The sequence below is a fragment of the Misgurnus anguillicaudatus genome, chromosome 21 (genome assembly GCF_027580225.2).
Source record: "Misgurnus anguillicaudatus chromosome 21, ASM2758022v2, whole genome shotgun sequence".
NCBI lineage: Eukaryota > Metazoa > Chordata > Actinopteri > Cypriniformes > Cobitidae > Misgurnus > Misgurnus anguillicaudatus.
In genome coordinates this window covers 10112024-10131879 of record NC_073357.2, presented here as the reverse complement: position 1 = coordinate 10131879, position 19856 = coordinate 10112024, and the positions used below count along the sequence as shown (strand labels likewise).

The 19856-nt window shown below is 39.5% G+C and overlaps 1 long non-coding RNA gene across 1 annotated transcript; it reads left to right on the top strand.

Annotated features, from left to right (window-relative positions):
* The first annotated feature begins 8393 nt into the window (after window positions 1–8393).
* Window positions 8394–11168, top strand: LOC141353193 (uncharacterized). Its single transcript, XR_012360215.1, has 4 exons — window positions 8394–8761; window positions 9663–9853; window positions 10187–10252; window positions 10945–11168. It is a non-coding gene; the product is annotated as an uncharacterized lncRNA (long non-coding RNA).
* Window positions 11169–19856: the final 8688 nt, after the last annotated feature.

Here is a 19856-nt window from a genome sequence, read left to right as displayed (position 1 = left end):
AAAAGCTTGTGTTAATACGCACTCATAATGTATTTAGCGTATATCAAGATAATTTCATCAGTTTTACAACACAGTGTAGGCTATATATTTTTTTATCTTGTAAACGCATTTGAAATAATAAATGATTTTCGCGTCAAGTAGCCTAGCTACAGGGACAATTGAGATCTTCTTAACTCTGTGAGTTTTAAGCCTATTTAAAGTTTTACCTATCAAATATCAAATGGTTCTCTCATAAAAAACGTTACAGCAAACAGCACAGACAGGGACTAATATCTGCGGTCACAGATTCCTAATGGGGAGGATTTAAAAGTCGGACTCCGGCCGACAATTCTGATAAGATCTAGGGCAAGAGCATTTAAGGACCGTGCAGGGCTCAATTTGACAGTGTAGCTTTTTTCCTAAACATATCAGAGTGACTCAAAAAACACGATACAAACCAAACTGAGTAATTTGAACCGTTGCACTCCTATTAAATACGTTTAGTACTACAAATGAACTTTCTTTTGTCAATTCTTTTGTGTCACAATTCCAACCCTCCTCCTTTATCCGGGCTTGGGACCGGCAAAAGTGACCCAAAAGAGACACTCTGGCGGAGTTATTTTTTATTATTATTATTATTATTTTATTTTTTTATTGTATTATTATTATTATTATTATTACTATTTGTTTTAGTTTGCTAAAGTATGGTTTGATTTTTTATATGGCCCACTTTATAAACATGAACAGTATTTATATGAACAATTTTAAACATAAAATTTGTAGCTTTTTTGATTGAATACAATCTGCATTAGCCTATTAATCTAAGTTCAGGTTAATTATTTTTGTTAGTTTTTTTATAGTTTTTTTTCTTAAGTTTGGTTTGATTTTTAATCATATCATCCAATTTATAAACACAAACATTTTAACCATAACATTTTTTTACATTTTTGAATACAAACTACATTTACAATCTAACTAGTCAGGTTTTTTTTCCAGCCTCACAGAAAGAGTGGGTCTTCATCATTTTGGTCAAGGCTCTCAATGGCAGGTTCAGCAACTGAGGGAGTTGACTTAAATGAGTAAGCAGCTGATGTGCCAAAAAGCTGCAAGACAACATGAGGCAGCTGGTGCTCATAGCAAGCCTCACCAGACAGTTTCAGTCCATATCTTATGTACAGGATGGAATTAAGAGTCTGCAGGGACATCCGATTTCTAAGTTTGGTTTTTACCACACTCATCTGGCTGAAGACTCTCTCTACTTCAGCATTTGAGTGTGGCAAGGACAACACAGACACAGCAGCCATGGCAAGTTCTTGAAACGGGTTGATATCGTCCGCATCCCTGAACTTAATAATCTCACTCCAGAAGCCCAGTGTGTTTTTGGTCTCATTCCATTTACTCAGATGGATGACACGCCATTGCTGGACAATCTTGTCTATCTCGGCAGGGGAGTAACCAAGGAGCTTTGCAAATGTTTCTATTTCTCTCAGGCTCTTATTGTGCTTTAGAGTTTCATCCACATTGAAAACTGACATGTACTGCAATGTTTCAATGTTGTCTGGCAGTCTCACCCTCAACTCATTAGTGAGAGATATAGTAAAGGATACAGCTTTCTGACATTGGTTTCTTCCTCAGGCGCAAGGTGATGTTCAGCTGCCATTGACTCAAAAAGGTAACCCAAGTATGGTTTGGGACTGATGTATCCATCTATGGGCTCTTTAAGTACATCAATTTTTGCCAGTGGATTCTGCAAAATTAGATTAGATTAGATCAGCCTTTATTTGTCTCACAAGTGAGAAATTTCAGCATTTACAGCAGAAAGCAAAGAAAAAAAGTATACATATTATATAGTACAATATATTAAACATGAGATACCACAATAGAAATAATTAAAAAAATAAAAATAATTTATACCTACAAAATTACGACTATAAAAACCAGTGCATTCATCATATTTACATAAATGGCTTGCTTTCCATTCCACTTAATCACAGATTCTATATAATAATTCATGATCAACAATTCTGGTTATAGAGTCTCACGGCTGCAGGGAGAAAAATCTCCTGAATCTCTCGGTCACACAGCGTGGATGTATCAGTCTGCCACTAAAAGAGCTACTCAGTGATGTTAAAGTCCCATGAAGGGGGTGGGACGAGGTCTTTTGTATGGATGACAGTTTAGCTCTCCCCCTCCTCTCTCCCACCACCTCAACTAGCTCAAATGTAGCTTAAGCTCCTCCCACTGGTCCAAAATGCGTGAAACCGCGGGTTCAATGGACAACCAACGTGTGGCACACACCTTTGTTATCTGTAAAGGTTTCTCCCCACAGTTGATGGTCTCATATATGGCCTTGTAGGCCTCTCTGCGCTTTGGAGACACTGAAAACCAAGTACCAAGTACTCCACACTTCGAGGGATGGTGTCATTAGAAGCATGACTTACTGCCAGCTGCAGAGAGTGGCACACACAGCGAATAAGAACCAGATCCTTGAGGCCATACTTCTCTCTCAGCACGTTATGGACCCCATTGTTAATCCCTGCCATAACAGAAGCATTGTCAGTCCCTATCCCCAGGAGTTTCTCTTTGTTAAGACCACACTTCTCAAGGAAAGCCACAACAGCATGCGCTATAGATTTGGCATCTCCTCCCTCCAACTCAACAAGCCCAAGAAATGTTGATATTATTACCTGCTTGCTATCACTAAAGTACCTTATCACACCCCAGGTATTTAGAAACACTTATATCAGTGGACTCATCAAGGAGGAGGCTGAACCGGTGGTCACCCACATCTGTGACCAACTTTTTTAGAAAGTATGGTGCTAAAACACCATTAATCATTTCTGTGCACTTTGTCCTGTGCATTTTAAAGTGGGTAGCAGCAGTTGAGTCTGAGAAAGCAACTCTACATGCTTCTCGAATGTGACCACATGCCAGCATAGAGCAGTGTTCAGCTATAGACCCCTTGCACGTGACGTCACGCTCTACTCGCGTGAATTATGGACGCCATGATGGACGGCGGAAGTGCTATGTTGTAGACGGACAGCAAGCCGAACAAGTACGTGTTTGTGTTCGTTAGGGTCATTAAATGGTTATTTCGTGTTGCTATGATGCACCTACCATTACAGAAAAGTGGCATAAATACATTATTTTTACATGAATGTTATTGTTTAATGCTGCAGTGACACCATAAATTTCATAGCTGCCAACTCTTACGCATTCACCGTGAGACCCACGCAATTGACCCCATTCTCACGCCACACATCCATTTTCACGATGTAAGTAGCTAACCAGTGCTCGCAGTACTGACACTTTTATATTTTAGCGTACCTTCACTGTCTTTTGCGTGCCACCTTCTCATGTTGCTGGTACTTTGCTGCAAAGAGTCAAAGAGCATTTCACTTTATGTGACGCTGCACAGGAAGTTCGGCAGCGAGGACATCAGAGTACCGCGAGAGCAAGTCGAAATGTTACAAAAGGGTCCGCCTTTACCTTTGCTCTCGCGTTACTCTGATGTCATACGCCGATCAGTCAGCTCCGCACCAGTCGAACACACAAAGCGTCAAGGTCTGGATGAAAAGCAGAGACCTGCCCGTATTCCACGCACGCAGATACCCTCAGAAAACAGCAATGTGTGATGTTTGCGGTGACAGGTTTTAATAAAAGAGAAAAAAGTCAATTTATATTTGACATCTGTAAACAATAATATATACGAAATATAATTATATGGTCTTGACATACACATTATCTGTTGCTTTAGTTTAATATTAAACTACTCATTTGGTTTATTTGATTGTGACAGTCCCTCTACCACCAATCACAAATCATCACTTTACGCTTCTCTTTCTCAGTGGATAAACTGAATCAAAGCTGCTGTTATCTGCAGTTATACATTTTACAGAGACCAATAGCCTATTCATTAGATTTTAACTGAACTTTTTTGGCACTTTTATCAGAAGGAAAGCATAATAGAAGTGTATAAAATAATAGTAAAGACTCTAATCTCAGGCATTTAAACTCAGTAAAAGCTTTTATTTCAATTTAATTTCTAAAATATGATTCGATTTGTATTGTGAACCATTTTAACGTAGTCTTTTCCAACTATTTAACACAGAAATAGCTAAAATCCACACTATTATCAATTGCCAAATGGTAAGGACTTATATAAAAAATTATTACCACAAACCCCCACCCCCCAAAAAAAGAAGTTGGCAGCTCTGCAGACTTTTAAAAGCCTTAAGATCAGCACCAGTGTATGGGGATATCCTGTTTACCACATAGTGGTACAAATCATGCGGGCTGAAGTCGGGCAGACTCGGCGTTTAATGAGGTCCGTGAAAATTGAAGGAGGAAGAAGGTAAGGGTCGGTATCCAGTCCCGCTATCTCTAACTTCTCTAAATAGCGCTTTTTGTGAGGACCTACCAAATGCCCTACCTCGACCGATAACGGCACAACAACTTCCTTAATATAAGAAGCCATGTATTTTAGTGTAATATATATTTAAATTGTTTAAAACTAATCAAAAATCCCGCTCGTCTATTACTAATCAACCTAGTGCGTCAGTGATTTTGCCGTCCAGCATGGCGTCGTCACGTGGTCTAGGTCACATGTTTGCAAAGGGTCTATAGCTAATGCCATGGTGGCCTCAGCCTTTTTTGCAGTGTCAATTTTTTGAACCATAAATGGTAGTTTGTGTTGGGTCGAACTATAAGGCTTTGCCTTTTGAGTATGTTTTTGCGTTGTCATGTGTTTTTTTACATCACTCAGATTGGCGTAGAAATCAGTCTTACAATACAGGCAGTATGCCTGTGTATCATCTCCAATAAACGGCTTCAACCAGCCTTTGAATTCAGCGTTTGATTCCCACTCCTTTCTGTATTTTTGAGTATACAGTTTAGACTGAGACATGATGAACTAGCCAGCTAGATGTTTAGCTTATATCACAGAGAAGCACACACAGTGGACAATGTGAATAAATGACTGAGGCTGTTTGAGTTAAATGATTTTGTGCAGTGATTTATTTTAGACAAAGAACATTTTACATTTTATTTATTTTAGACTCAGATATTTTACATTTACAAGCCGGGGCGGGATCAGACAGCGGCGACTTCGCGCACGCGCGATTCATTTGCAGTCGAGACGTGGAGGGGTGAACAACAGCTCCTGCTCTGACTGCAACTGGGAGGGACTGCTGCACGAGGACTGGCCGCCTGTGAGTGCTTTGGGACAGGGGTGGGGCCGATGGCAGCAACCGCTGCATGTTGATAAGAGTAAGAACGAAATGTGCTTTCACGACAGAGTCGCCAAATGTCTCCAATAACACCAGAAAAAGTCGCCAGATTTGTCGCTCGTCGCTTTTTTGAAAATTTGTCGCTAGAGGGGTCTGAAAACTTGCTAAAAATAGCGACAAAGTCGCTTAGTTGGCAACACTGTTTCAAAGAGCCCTTACATCACCTGGGCTGTTAAATAAAAAAAGATGCAACAATAGAAGTTCAAAATGTTCGAGCGTCACGTGATTGGAAGTTCATATTGAGCTGTGTCCCAATTCGAAGGCCGCGAGGATCAGAGGATCCATAATTTGCGACACCTGCTGTACGCGCTTTTCAGCGGGACACAGCGGAGACGTTTCTGACGTATTAAAATAAATATGGAACCAGAAAAATATAAATTTTTAGAAAATATGACATGTTGATGTAGATTAAACTAACCAACAGTACATCAAACGAATCAACCTTAGAAATATACGCAACATACACAGAATAATATTAATACTTTTTTCTGCTAAATACCCACTTTTAAATGTGTATTTTAAAATATTCAGCCGTTACAGGTGCGCAATGAATCTTGGGGTAGTCTTTAGGCTGTGAAGGATCCATTCATTCCAAGGACGCATTTTGAGGATTAATTTTAAGCTGCCTTCGAATTGGGACAAAGCTATTGAAATACTTTGAGTTAGAAGCCTAGAATTGCGATTTTTTTTTTTTTTACTAGTCAAGAAATGCATTGATTTATAATTTGTATTTGTATGTAGTTTCATCAACAATGCTTTTTTAATAATCTACTAATATAGGAGTGTAGTCTGCTGCTGGTATGTCCCTCTAGGCCAGTGGTTCCCAATCCTGGTCCTGGAGGCCTACTGCTCTGCACATTTTGTATGTCTCTCTTATCTGCCGGACAATGGGATCTCTGCTAATGAGCTGATGATTTGAATCAGCTGTGTTAAACAAGGGAGACACACAAAATGTGCAGAGCAGTGCGCCTCCAGGACCAGGATTGAGAACCACTGCTCTAGGCAGATGGCACCCTTGGCTATTCTTCTACAATTGGAAAAAAACTTAATGGTCAACTCACGTGTGGCATGTCAGCCAATCAATAACGATCAGCAACATCATGTTAAGTAAAGCCGCAGTCACACTGGACTCTGAGCATGCCAGTATTTGTCAGACATTATTGTGTAATTGAAAAGAATTCTCTGAGTTATTGTAACCATTTAAAAAGACAGTGTATAATATAATTTTCAAGAATAAATCTGATTTAAGTTTTGTTATTTTTACAGGGATCTCGGAACCGTAATCCAGTGCCATACACTGCAGCATATATGGGTCACAAATTACATATTGACCAAAATGAGAAGATAGTCATGTTTGGGGTGACTCATGTAGTATCTGTGGATTGATACTCCAGAAAGATTGTGGGACATTCCACTATGCCAGTGAAAAACAATCTAACAATATATCAAAATGTTTACAGGTAACTTAAAACATTTAATCTTTTTTGGTAGTTTAGTTGTGTGATTCCAAAATAATTCAATTTTAAAACAAATTTGTTATTAATCCTATAATAGACTATATGGGGTGGTTTCACGGACAGGGATTAGCTTAAGCCAGAACTAGGCCTTAGTTTAATTATGAAATATAACTAGTTTTAACAAACATGCCTTACTAAAAGCATTGCTGGTGTGGATTTTGAGGCAAAACAAGGGCACTAATATGTTTTAGATGTGTCAATGTTAGTTGTTTTCAGTTTGGACAGCTCTTAAATTTATTTTAGTCTAGGACTAGTCTAATCCCTGTCCAGGAAACCACTCCTAAGTGTTCGGAAGCGAAAGTATACATGGTTATATATAAATTAACAAGTTATTTCAACAAGAATTACCATTTTACTGATAATATTAAAAATAGACTAATGTATTGCAAGAAAACATTATAGAGCTCAGATACTTGAAAATAATAACTTGAAATAACTGTATAATCAGAGAGCATCATTACCTTTAGTGCTGCATTTAATTAACATACTTTTTGTGTCATGCAGAAGTGCAGGGGTTGAATATGGCATGTGGGACCAGATCAGGGTGGATCATGGCAAAGAATTTTATTTAACACTTTATATCCAAGAGAAACTTTCACACCTCAGAAACAACACGGAGAGGCAGCCATATTGCCAAACACCATCAACAAATGTGAGTCTTAAGTAATTGAACACCAGAAAGACTCAAAGATAGGTTAAGAATTGATATGAGTTTATTTAACAGTAGTTAGCAACCAAGGCTGGAATGTAACACAGTATAGTTCTTTGGCGTAGGCCCCGACCATGTTCAAATCCGGGGGTCACGGATTCTTGCGGTTCCTGTCTGAAGATGAAGACAGGCCAGAATCTAATCCCCCTCGAGTATGGACGGAACCGACCTGGTGATGGTGGTAGGGAGGGTGGGTTGTAAATGCTGGCATCAGTATCTGTGAACGCAAAGACAGGTGAGTACAAGGCTTATATACTCTCAGTATCAGGGGTGATTGATTGCGCCTTGTGAAATGAATGACGTAACATTCGAGTTTTCTGGTAGAACTTGCGCTACGTTATGGTAAGCTAACATTTCCACTTTAACAAGCTATTTGCTTTGTTGATTTCACTTACAATAGTTCAGGGATGTCCAATCCTGTTCAAACTAATCCCACAAGATGAAATAATAGATAAGTAGTTTTCTTATTATGAGTTTTTATCAGAAAATGCTTCTATGCGATCTTATAATATTTCAAATTGGGAAAACTAAACTAAAGTTAAATAAGTCATGATTGGTTCACTTTCTGAGATGTCTTGAGACAAATGCAATTAACAAATCACCACTTATCAAATCAAGTTCTACTGTAGTGTAGGACAGGATTGGACACCCCAGGTCTATGGATATTTTATTTTTGCATTTAAGTCTTTAAAGCTATGTTGTACTTTGAGACTTTTTATGTCTATCATCTCCACCTTTTCCTCACTTTTCTGTGGGAGGCTTCTTTATGGCAAGTAACTTATACCCTTTACAACAAAGTTGCAGCATGGCTACAAGACCTACAGTTGACCATCTGTGCAGGAAAATCCTGCTACCTCCACTACTGTGTTAATTTATAACAGAAACCACACAAAGTCGTGGAGCTACTGTGTGTTTCTTTGCAAAAGCAAAATTGCTTTATTTAGGCTTCTAATAGAGGACACAATTAAAATTCAGTGGTTAGGTTTTATTTATAATACTGTTCCAGTAAAACTACAAGCTAAATATTCTAGTGGGTGCAGCAGATTTTGCAAAAGACTTTCCCTGTCCTATTTTTTACAGAATCACTGTTGAGAGAATATGGCCACAGGTCAACAATAGAGTCAACTACCCGCTGAAAGGGGCACTCATCCATTTAGTGGACCAAGAGGAGATTGATTTGCAAGATAGCCTCATACAGTAGGCTACTATGTCTCTATGCTGACATGTCAAGTTGCTGAAATTGGAATTGAGAGATTTGTGCAGTCTTGGTAAGTCAGGTAAATCAAGTGAAACAGTTGCTTTATTGCCAGCCTTTTTGACTTTGATCACGAAAAAAGTTACATTAAACAACATTACATTTGTGGCCTATAAATAAAAAGCATTATGTATGTATTATAACCAATGCCTGCAGGGGGCGATAGTGGACTCGTCTCGCGGGTGCTATCTTCACTTTCACTTTAGACGGAGAGAAACGCTTATTTTTAGCAAAACAATGTTTAAATCCATTTTAATATTTAATATATGTCCATTTCTTTACAATAGAAATTATACAGCCACTGTCTTTTTGAGCAAGAACATGCAGACATTAAATCATGTAAACTGCTGAGACTGACACTGATCAACAGACAAACACAACGTGTCTCAGACTTCACACGAGTTTCCAAACAAACATTATTGGAAACCCAAACAAAAAAACACACACAGTAAAAGACAGAATATAATGCATGCACTGCAAAAGGTTCAAACAGACAGCTGCATCCTCCGGAGGTCGCATATGCAGGCTGCATACGTCATCAAGGTTTATTTCAGATAATTAACTGAGCATTACATTCGCAAGTCATGGGCATATTACAACAATTTGCGATTAACTAAATAAACATTAAACTTTATAATTGTTAATATTCTCTAATAAGACTTTATGATGTAAATGCAGTTTAAAAATGTGACCTCCGAAGGATGCAGTCTCTTATCGTCGCACGAGATCTCGTCACACCCCTAGCAGGTATGTTCTTATATAAAGTGTAGTAAAACTCTGCAAGGTCTGGTACTGTTCACATGAGCATCTAAAAAAAATCATAACTAAACAATGTCATGTTGGAAGGAGAGGATGAAGTTTCTGTATTGAGGTTGTCATGTTGTACAATACAGAAATGTGTTTATCTTGATTAGATCTATACACATCTCGGAAATTCAAGATGGACGTTTGGTTTCCAGTCGCGTCGTTGTGGTACGTTTTGCAGAATCTGAGGCAAATGTACCAAGTATTGTGGAAAAAGCCAAAGCAGCTATGGGCAATCAAGAAAATTACGTCCTCACAAATGCCCAAGGCAATGAGATCTTGGACTCTGAGGGCACAACTGGTAAATGTATATTTTTAACATTTTTTTATGTTTAGTATATAAATATAGGTTTTCCATATAGTATAATAAACAATAGCTATTATTGACACAATCTAAAAATCTATATACATATTTATCTGTATATATCTGTATACACACACACATATGTATGTATATGCATACAATTTCAGGCTTGAAAATAAGCACCACACCTGCCCTGCTCCAAGCAATAAAAAAGGGAAATGAAGGACAGGTGCACTTAGATGTAATCGCATCAGTCACACCACAGCCTTACGGCGTAAACTGCTGTTTGTCCTTTTGCCAATGCTCCCATTAATAATTTCTACTCAACAGAGACGTCGGGCAGCAGCTCGAAGATCTCGCATTTGGAGAGCACTGATGATTTTGCATCAGCAAAATGTAAGTACGACTTGTTACATTTACTTCCATTAAACCCCAACCCTTACAGAAAGTAATGAGGTCAAATGCTGAGAAATACTTAACTTTTACATTGTTAAAAAAAACTACACGCTGAAAAAAAAGGAAGGGTTTATTGAAAAAGTGGAAGGAAAAATAATGCATTATATTCCTAAATATGCTTCCCATGGAAATGTAAGCAATTGAACCAATTTTTCTCAGTATCTGTGTAACATATTTAAAAAAGGCCATGCAAAATTGAAGAGCTACACTTTAGTAAAGCCAGCGTGTTACTTTTCCAGTGCAGTTAAAGACGCAATTTGTGCTTTAAAATTGTGACAGGAACAATGATTTCACTTTTTTCCCCAAAAATGGCTTAAAATGAAAATAAATTGAAATGAAGTTTATTTTATTTTAAGACAACCTTATTTAATCATGTGCAACAGATTTTTTTTCCAGTTTATAAGCAAAAATGTTTGACAAGAATCAGGCAATGAAGCAACGCATTTACTAATAACAATTACATTTAATTCAGAAACAGAGTACGATACAAATGACAAGTTGCAAACCAAAACTTAAGAAACACAAATAACTATGATTATGATTAACTATGATTATGATTAACTATGAAAAAAAATAATACACCCAAACATAGAACAACGCTTTTATAATGATTTATCATACCATTTTCCCAGGTGGACAGTCCAACAACCTACTGCCATTTAAACCACGCAGTGCCAATTCTGCGGCTTTACATGCAGGAAGGCACAGACCACCGTAGGGACCTTCGTCTGTCATTGCTGTCCATCAGGTCCCTCGTTGCTGCAGTCAGATTGGAGTCTGAACATGGATGGAAAACAGACATCGAGGTGCTTGTGTTCCTGTACTGGCTGGCCCATGCAGCATCCTTCAGGGTGGTGTCACATGGACATCCCCAAGTCCTCTGTGCACGGTGAGCAAGGCCATTTTAGGTATTTTGAAGAGGGTCATTTACTTTCAAACTGGCCATGACCTGGAGGCAGTGGGAGCAGGATTTGCACAGCTGGCTGGGTCACCAGCTTTTAACAGAGCTGTTGGTGCACTAGATAGATGGCTGTCATATCCGGATTAAACCTCCAGCACATAACTCCCACTGTTACTTCAACAGGAAACTGTTTCATTCTGTGCAACTCCAGGCCATCACTGATCACCACGGGAAATTCCTTGATGTCTTTGTGGGATATCCTGGGTCTGTGCACGACTCCAGGGTGCTGAGGAACAGCCCTGTATATGCTCGCAGCCTCTATCCACCTGCTGGAAAGTGCATCCTCGGGGACAGTGGCTATCCTTGCCTGACTGCACCCATCTGCATCATCACCCATAATGTACAGAACCCTGTACAGGCTCGTTTCAACACCAAGCATTCTCGTGCACGAAGCATCGTAGAGAGAGCCTTTGGCATGCTGAAAGCACGCTGGCGCAGTACTTTCTTCAAGGCCTTAGAGGTGAGGCCTGCCTTCGTGCCGGAGGTTGTTGCATGCTGCACTGTGCTTCACAATCTTTCTTTGGTCAATGGGGACATCATTGAGCCAGCAGATGATGAAGATCATGATGACGGCCCCCATCTGCCTCACAACTTTGCTGCAGGAGACCATGTGCGGGACAATCTTGCTGCTGCTGTATCTGCTCCAAACATGTGTGTTCCTGCTCTCCATGAGCACGACTACCTATAAATAAATGTAAAAGTGTTTACAGTTCATGTTTTCTGTATGTTTCTTTTTTGTACAGCGACATGGGGATTCTACTGTAGTTCCTGAGAAACACTGAATAAAGCTGCTTCTCTTAGAGCAGGTGAGCAATTCTGGTCCTGGAGGGCCACAGTCCTGCAGAGTTTAGCTCCAACCCTAATCAAGCACATCTGAAAAATCTAATTTAAGTTTTTGGTCCAACTTGCACATTAAGTTCACGGGTGCTTGATTTGGGTTGGAGCTAAACTGTAGACTGTGGGCCTCCAGGACGGAAATTGCCGACCCCTGTCTTAGAGGCTGTACTACATTGTAAATGCATGCATACAAAGGAGAATGAAGGGTTGGTTCACACAAACAAATAAATGTAGTCATTACTTAGTGACATCCATGATGTTATATCCCTGTCTTTGAACAGAAAAGGTAATTTTGCTAAATGTAGTGCTAAGGGGTTCTGTGCATGGAGTCTGATCTGCAGAAGCTTTACCCAAATTTTTTTAAATCACGCTTCACTGAGTAACAATTGCAGCTTAGGTACAGGACAAGGCATAAAACACTTAACCAAAATTAATTTTCTGTTCCTGTAAAGATAGACAAGGGACAGAATCCTAAAAAGGTTCCTAAACAACGACAGCATTTATAGATTTCACTGAAACACGCCTAAGATCAATGTTTTCATGTGTAAGGTAATGGAAAGGTACTTCTGGACAGAGCTCATGGAGGGCCTTCGATCTGCAGCGTTCATGATTGGTTCTAATTAACATCACCTGTCCCTAGTTACTAATTGAAATAAGTACTAATCAATTGATTTTAGACAGGTGCATTGTAACCGAAACCTGCAGAGCAAGGCCCACCATGCCCTGCCTTTAACATCCATGTTGTTAGATTTGAAGGTAGCTAATAGTCAATGATAAAACCATGTAATAAAGTGTGTGTTTGTGGAATGTGTTATCCACATGAGTGTACACGTAGCATTCAGGCTTCGTAATGTAAATTTTCCAGATTATAATTATGATTTAAGGAGCACTGCAGCTTGATTTCAAATGACTATACTCAGTGCATCTAAAACATTATGGTTATGTTCTCCCACAATGTTCCTTACATTATGTAAGATGACTGTAAGTCCAAAACAGTCAGTGTGTATATGCATGCATGTATGGTGCAATGTACATAGATACACATATATACATACGTACATAAATATTTCACACTGATGTGCGTGTTGCTGTATACGTATGTGTGTACACACACACACACACACACACACACACACACACATATATATATATATATATATATACAGTGTTGGGGAAGTTACTTTTAAAAAGTAGAGTTTACTCGTTACTTTTTTTTAAGTAATCCGTTACTTTACTTAGTTGCCCCCTTTGAAAAGTAACTTTTTATGTTACTGGTTACTTTTACGTTACTTTTATGTTGCATGATTTTGGGCAGAACCAAATATCTGTTCCTAAATGTGTATGCCTACATAAAATTATACCAAGGAGGACATAACAGGTATTTCTTTTGTGCTCTTTATTATATAAAAAAAGCAGTATCAATAAGCTCCTTAGGAACAACATGATAACCTCAAAACGGCCTTTCCACCGGTGCACTGGATGGTGTGGCAGTGTTGTATTTCATGAACACAGCTTTTAATCGGGGGAAACGGTTGAGAACTTCTAACTCAGAGCCTGATCTCATGTACTCAAGTACCTCTGAGTCTGCATTAAAGGCCATTGCGTCTTCCTCCTCCTCCTCATTAAAAGAGAAAAAGTCCTTTTCATTGGCGCTGCTGTGTGCGGCAACTTCTCTGTTTTTATTCGCAGCCGGCTCTGTATTATGGGGTAGAGTGCGACACTCCGCGATGAGCAGCGCGGTGGTCAAAATCATGTCTACCCACTCCATTTGTCTCCCGATATAGTGCGCAAAATGATCTTACTCATGCTTTACACTTTTCATATAATTAACATAGATGATATTTTTTATTTATTTTATTTAAACATAAATATGAAACTAACTCGTTTTCTTTTATTTTTTTCTTATTTATTAAATTCAGGCATTTGGTTGATAAAACATTGATTAAAATTAAGATAAAATTAATACAAAACGAAATTCACTTTAAAGAAAGGCTTTATACAAAAACCAACTCAATAAAGTGGTCAAAATCATGTCTGCCCACTCCATTTGTCTCCCAATACATTGCGCAAATTTATGATCTTAGCCTATATGCTTTACACTTTATTCAAATAAAATAGCCTATATATATTTCATCTATTTAAACATATATATGAAACTAAATCGTTTTTTATGACTATGAGGATACAACACGTAGGCCCATAGCTAATTTTCAAATAGGCTATTAAGAATTGGCTTACCTGTACAATTACACCCGGTAGGTCTGCTGTCATCTTTGACAGTCCATTTTGGAGTGCGAGCGTCCTTGACATCAGGGTCTCCAGGGTTGGTAGAAGACTACCATAGTAGCAGTTATCTTCGCCCTGCAAGATATCCAGTGCTACTGTCATCGGTTTCAAAACAGTATTGCAGTATTCCTTTAGGAATAGATGTTCGCGCTCTGTCGGGCCTCTGATGTCCAGTCTAGTACAAAGCGTATTCAAATCTTGGGCCGGGATGTCACTGATAAGGGACAAGGCATCGTGGAAGGAATTCCACCTTGTGGATGTAGGCACGATCATTTTTTCCCCACATATTTCATCGACAATCTCAGAGGCTACGGTAGAACGGCTTGCCTTTGTCCAAAGAGCAGCACACTTCGCCGTTGCACTCCTGTACACAGATTTTGAGTCGGTGTTTGATGACAGCCATTTGTCGATGTCATTGCACGAGATCAAATTGAGCGTATGCGAAGCACATCTAAAATGAGGAGGAAGAGAAAACTGTCCTTCTGTAGTCCCAAGCAACTCTTCCACATCTGTGAAAACTACACCTTGCTCGACTTGCTCTTCATCCTCCTCATCGTCAGGCTCAGTGGGTGCATACATTTTAAAAGCTTTAACAAAATTTGACCCGTTGTCTGTAACGGTGGCGGTGATCCTATGTGAAAGGCCAAACGCTGAGTGAATCTGTTCCATTTCGGAGCCTATGACATCATATGTATGCCTGCCTTTTATTCTTTTGCATGCGATGGCAGCTTTCTCACAGTTAAGGTTGCGAGGGTTAATCCAGTGCACAGTGATTCCCAGAAAGCTTCGGTTATGGCTACTCCATATATCCGCAGTGGTGGAAACATACTGCAAACTCTCAAACGTTTTCTTTAATTCAATCTCCATTTTTAGATAACATTCGTCCAGATAGCCCGTGAAAGTTCTACGATCTGACCATGGGCGCCTGTCTCCGGTTATAGGTATTTTGCTAAGTATCTTTCTGAAAGTGGGAGATTCGACAGTATTGATGGGCAACATTTCATCGACGATGAATGAAGCGACAAGTTTGTCCAACTCTTGTTTAGTAATCTCCTGGTGGTGAAAATTAAGTTTTAGCTGCTTATTTGGGGTTGGACTCGACATATCCTCATTTCCCCGCCGGGGATCTTGAGCGACAAGCTTCACGTTAGCATGTTTTCCTTTCAAATGCTTGATGAGGTTAGCAGTTGAGTTAACGGCAGTGGACAAAAGTTTCTCACCAGGACACAAGGTACACCTTACACTAACATTTCTCCCCTTAGTTTCAACGAGTTTAAAGTAGTGAGAATACCTCCATCCTTCAAAAGTTAGCGTCGGCTGCTTCTCGCTTGCCATGATTGTTTTGCAGACTGCCACCAGCCTCTGTCACGTACAGTGTGGAGCTTGTGTGACTATCGCGCATGCGCAAGCGCGCAGATGCCGCACTGCTGTCAAATCTAACCACTGGAAAAGTAACGTTGCGCCGAATTGATAAATTAACTACGTTTCGTTACCAAATTTTCAGTAGTAGCGGGTTACACTACTTTTTACCTGAAAAAGTAGGTACGTTACTGTAACAACAGTGTTGTGTTACACACAACACTGTATGTATATATATATATATATATATATATATATATATATATATATATATATAACAAGTTGTAATTTGTATTTTAGAATTTAATGTTTGCTATTCAAACAATTTCCAAAGCATAGAAAGGGAAAAAAATATTTAATTATTTCTTGGCCAACAGTTCCATGACGCGAAGAAATCTTTCCTCCCTTTCCTTTGCCTCCCTCTCTCTTCTTTCCTCTCTCTGACTTGCTTCCAGTTGCCATCTGTGCTCTCTTTCTCTGGCTTCACGTTCTCTTCTCTCCTCTCTCTCTTGTCTCTCTCGTTCTCTTTGGTCCTCCCTGTCTTACATCTCTCTCCATCTTCTCTCCTCCCTCTCAGTTGCTTCCCGCTCTCTCTCCGCTTCACTCTCCTCCATCTCTCGGATTATCTCCGCCATTTCCTTCCTCTTCTTGGGTCGTGTCTGCTGGAACACTGAGGATGAGGAGGCCACCGCAACATCCGGACCAGATGAGGCAATAAGGCCAGGTGGAGTAATGGATGGTCTGGCCCCAATTGCCTTATCCATGGCAGTGTACCACTTCCAGGATGCTGCTGTGGGCTCCCCATCCTCAGTGCTCACCCCTGTTTGTGGACATTTTAGATCCTATAAAAATGCAAAAACAAAAGCTAAGGAATGTAACAGCACAATGTGTTATGATTTGTCCATGTAAAGTTTTATATTATCCTTTTCAAATATCTTACTTTGTAGTTCTGTTTGAGGTTTTCCAATTTTCTTTTCACAAATAAAGCACTGACCTTCCCCTGAAGGCCCTGCTCCAACACAAAAGCTCTGCACCCACACAAAAACATGAAGAATCACACAACTGCCGTAATAACTCATTTTTAAACTATTAAAATAAAACACAACTTAAAGTAAGGTAGGTAGTATAGTGTACTCACTCAAAGCCTTTAATAGCAGCATTGCGCTTTCCAGTGAAGAGGGCACACGCTCATTTCATGAGCACACGCTCATTAGTCCCTATGAAATTAAAACAACAGTGCAGTTAGTTCTATGACATATGAGCTAAGTACTACAGTTAAAGTGTTAACTCGCTTTTTATCCATCACACATCCTGAAATCATCAGCAGTAGGAATGAACAAATACATAAGTTATGCTTATGCGTCATGTACACTTGTTCACACTTGTTTACATTACTTACTTTTACTTCATGTAATCAGTGTGGACAACAGATAATTTAACGTAATAGCACACATTCACTGAATTGGTTAATTCACATTATATGCTCTGCAGCATTAAGTTCGCAAAGGGCAAAGGTTTTCCTGCCAGACGTGAAACAGCCATTTACGTGTGTTTAATATGTAGTGCGTCTGTAAATTCACTTTCGAGATAGAACAGCAGATAAGCTGATCAGAGCGTCCCTAACTTATAAGGACAACTTACGTAGTAAAAAGTGTTTCCCAGCAAAATCACAAATACACAACTGTACCATTTACGTTACCGTCTATACACATTTAACAACGTTTTACATTACATTTACAGTTGACTGGACAGTTGTCAGTTTAAAAACGTGACCGTGCATTCGTTTGTAATACTCACATTTGAAAACACCCGCGTCGCTGTTCTCGGCCATGGTTAAAATGAGAACTGCTGCTTTGGCATCATGAGAAAGCTGGGATAGAAGTGTCCATCCGATGCAGGCTTCAGAATCTGGGCGTACTCAGTAGGGCATCCGGGGATTTCTCGCCTACTGACTTTATGGATACTGAGGATTCGGACGTGCTACTCTGTTCACGTGCTGTTTCCCCTACTACATTTTCAGTAAGTAGGCGGCAGAGGTGGAAAGTAACGAATTACATTTACTCACGTTACTGTAATTGAGTAGTTTTTTTTTTTGAGTAGTTTTTAAAATCTGTACTTTTACTTTTACTTAAGTATGTTTTGTTTAAAGTATTGTACTTCGCTACATTTTAAATTATATCCGTTACTGAGTAAAAAAATATTTTAAAAAAGCAAGGTGATAAAGACATGCAACGGATGATTGATGGGCGGGGGAACGCGCAAAAAGAACCATGGAGACGGACGAGACAGGTGCGCGCTAATGCAGACCCGCCTCAGTTCAAATCTTATGAAAGAAACCCCTGGTCATATTTAAGCGAACACTTTCCACTGACGCTAAGCGAGTGTTTCATTCCTATGAAAGGTAGGATTCATGCTCTCGAGTATGAAATTGCAGACCGGGTTTTATCGCTAATTTTCACGACGCGTTTCTAATACAATGCCCATTATCCTCCGCAGTCTTACAGCTTCGCGTCAAGTCAAACACAACTTCAGAATGTCCACAAGAATGCGCAGGTCATTAGACATTCCAGAGAGAGAGAGAGAGAATAACGGTCTGACAGCAGGTCAGGGAAGTTAGACGACAAGAAACGTGTCAAAAGAATGACATGGCACTCATCTCATTATATGCTCATTTAAACTAGATATATAGTTTAATAAAATAATGTATGTTACCAGCAATACATCAATTACAACCTTACTATAGTGATTGTATTTACAAGCTGCTGACCACCTTCAAAAGTGCATAACTCACATGTAAAATCATTAAATATTTCCATAAATGTTTCTTAGTTTAAAAAAGCTTTTTATTTTATTAACTTTTTTGTTATTGCACTTTAATTGTAAAGATGTTTCTACAATTAAAAACAACTAGTTTGAAATTTATATTCCCTTGTCGTTTTTGAACTATACTAAAATCCTCCACCTCTCCCCGCTGTAAAAAAAGTAACTTTTACTCTGAGTAAAGTTAAAATGATTTACTTTTAACTTTTACTTGAGTAGATTTTTAGACCAGTAACTTTACTTTTACTTGAGTACAATATTTTAGAACTTTTTCCACCTCTGCTAGGCGGTTTCGGACGATACTTAAGTACACGTGCCTCTAAATCTCGCGAGAAATTGTCCAAAATCCCGCTAATTCTTGCCTACCCTTTTACGTATACTGAGGTTTCGGACATACTATTCGTTTGCCTACTGCTTTTTGCCTACTATATAGTATGGCAGTATGCGGTTTCGGATTCAGCCACTCTTCTGCAGGCAGGGGAAGGGGCGGGGCTGTGTTTCCTACCCCCCACCCCCACTTTCAGAGTGTGCTTGTAGCAGCTAGGAGGCTGTTTACACTTGGCATTAACATGTGTTTTCGTCAATCGGATCACAAGTGGACGACGTTAATGCCAGGTGTAAGCGGTGTTCAAAACGTTTTGAGCTCGTCCACTTTCGACCACTTTCAACCACATCCAGAGGTGGTCGAAACCACTTTCGATCGGATCGCTTTGGAGTTGCGGATCGCACATGTGGTTAAATGCGTTCGAACAGCCACACGCGACCGCCTTCTCTCCGCCCATTTATGTAATATGAGGTATTAAACACAAGTTTTACGTCTTTTTTGACTTCTGGCGTGAACATTCGGTGAACAGCGCTATTTTTAGCCTTTCATTGATAAAACTAAGCGGCTGATCTCCCTAGTTTCGTTTTGAAAGCTTGTGACAGTTGGCGATCCTATTTCATCAATTCCGCTGAAAATTCAAAGAAAGCTCTTACATGCTCATGTACAAAACACAAGTTGCAGCATGTTTACTTGCTAAACAAGCAGTGCACTCCGACATAATATTAGTTTGCGTCCATATAAACTCATTATTACTCCCGCTCAGGTTTGAATGACAGCAGAGAGACTCGCCCACCGTCTCACAGTATTCAGCACAGAAGCGGTCGAAAGTGGACAAAAGAGACAGATTTAAATACCAGGTGTAAACGTAATGTGTCTCTCTCGTCCCCTTGTGATCCGATCGATGAAAACACATCTTAATACCAAGTGTAAACAGCCCCTAGGAGGCTGCTCAGGTT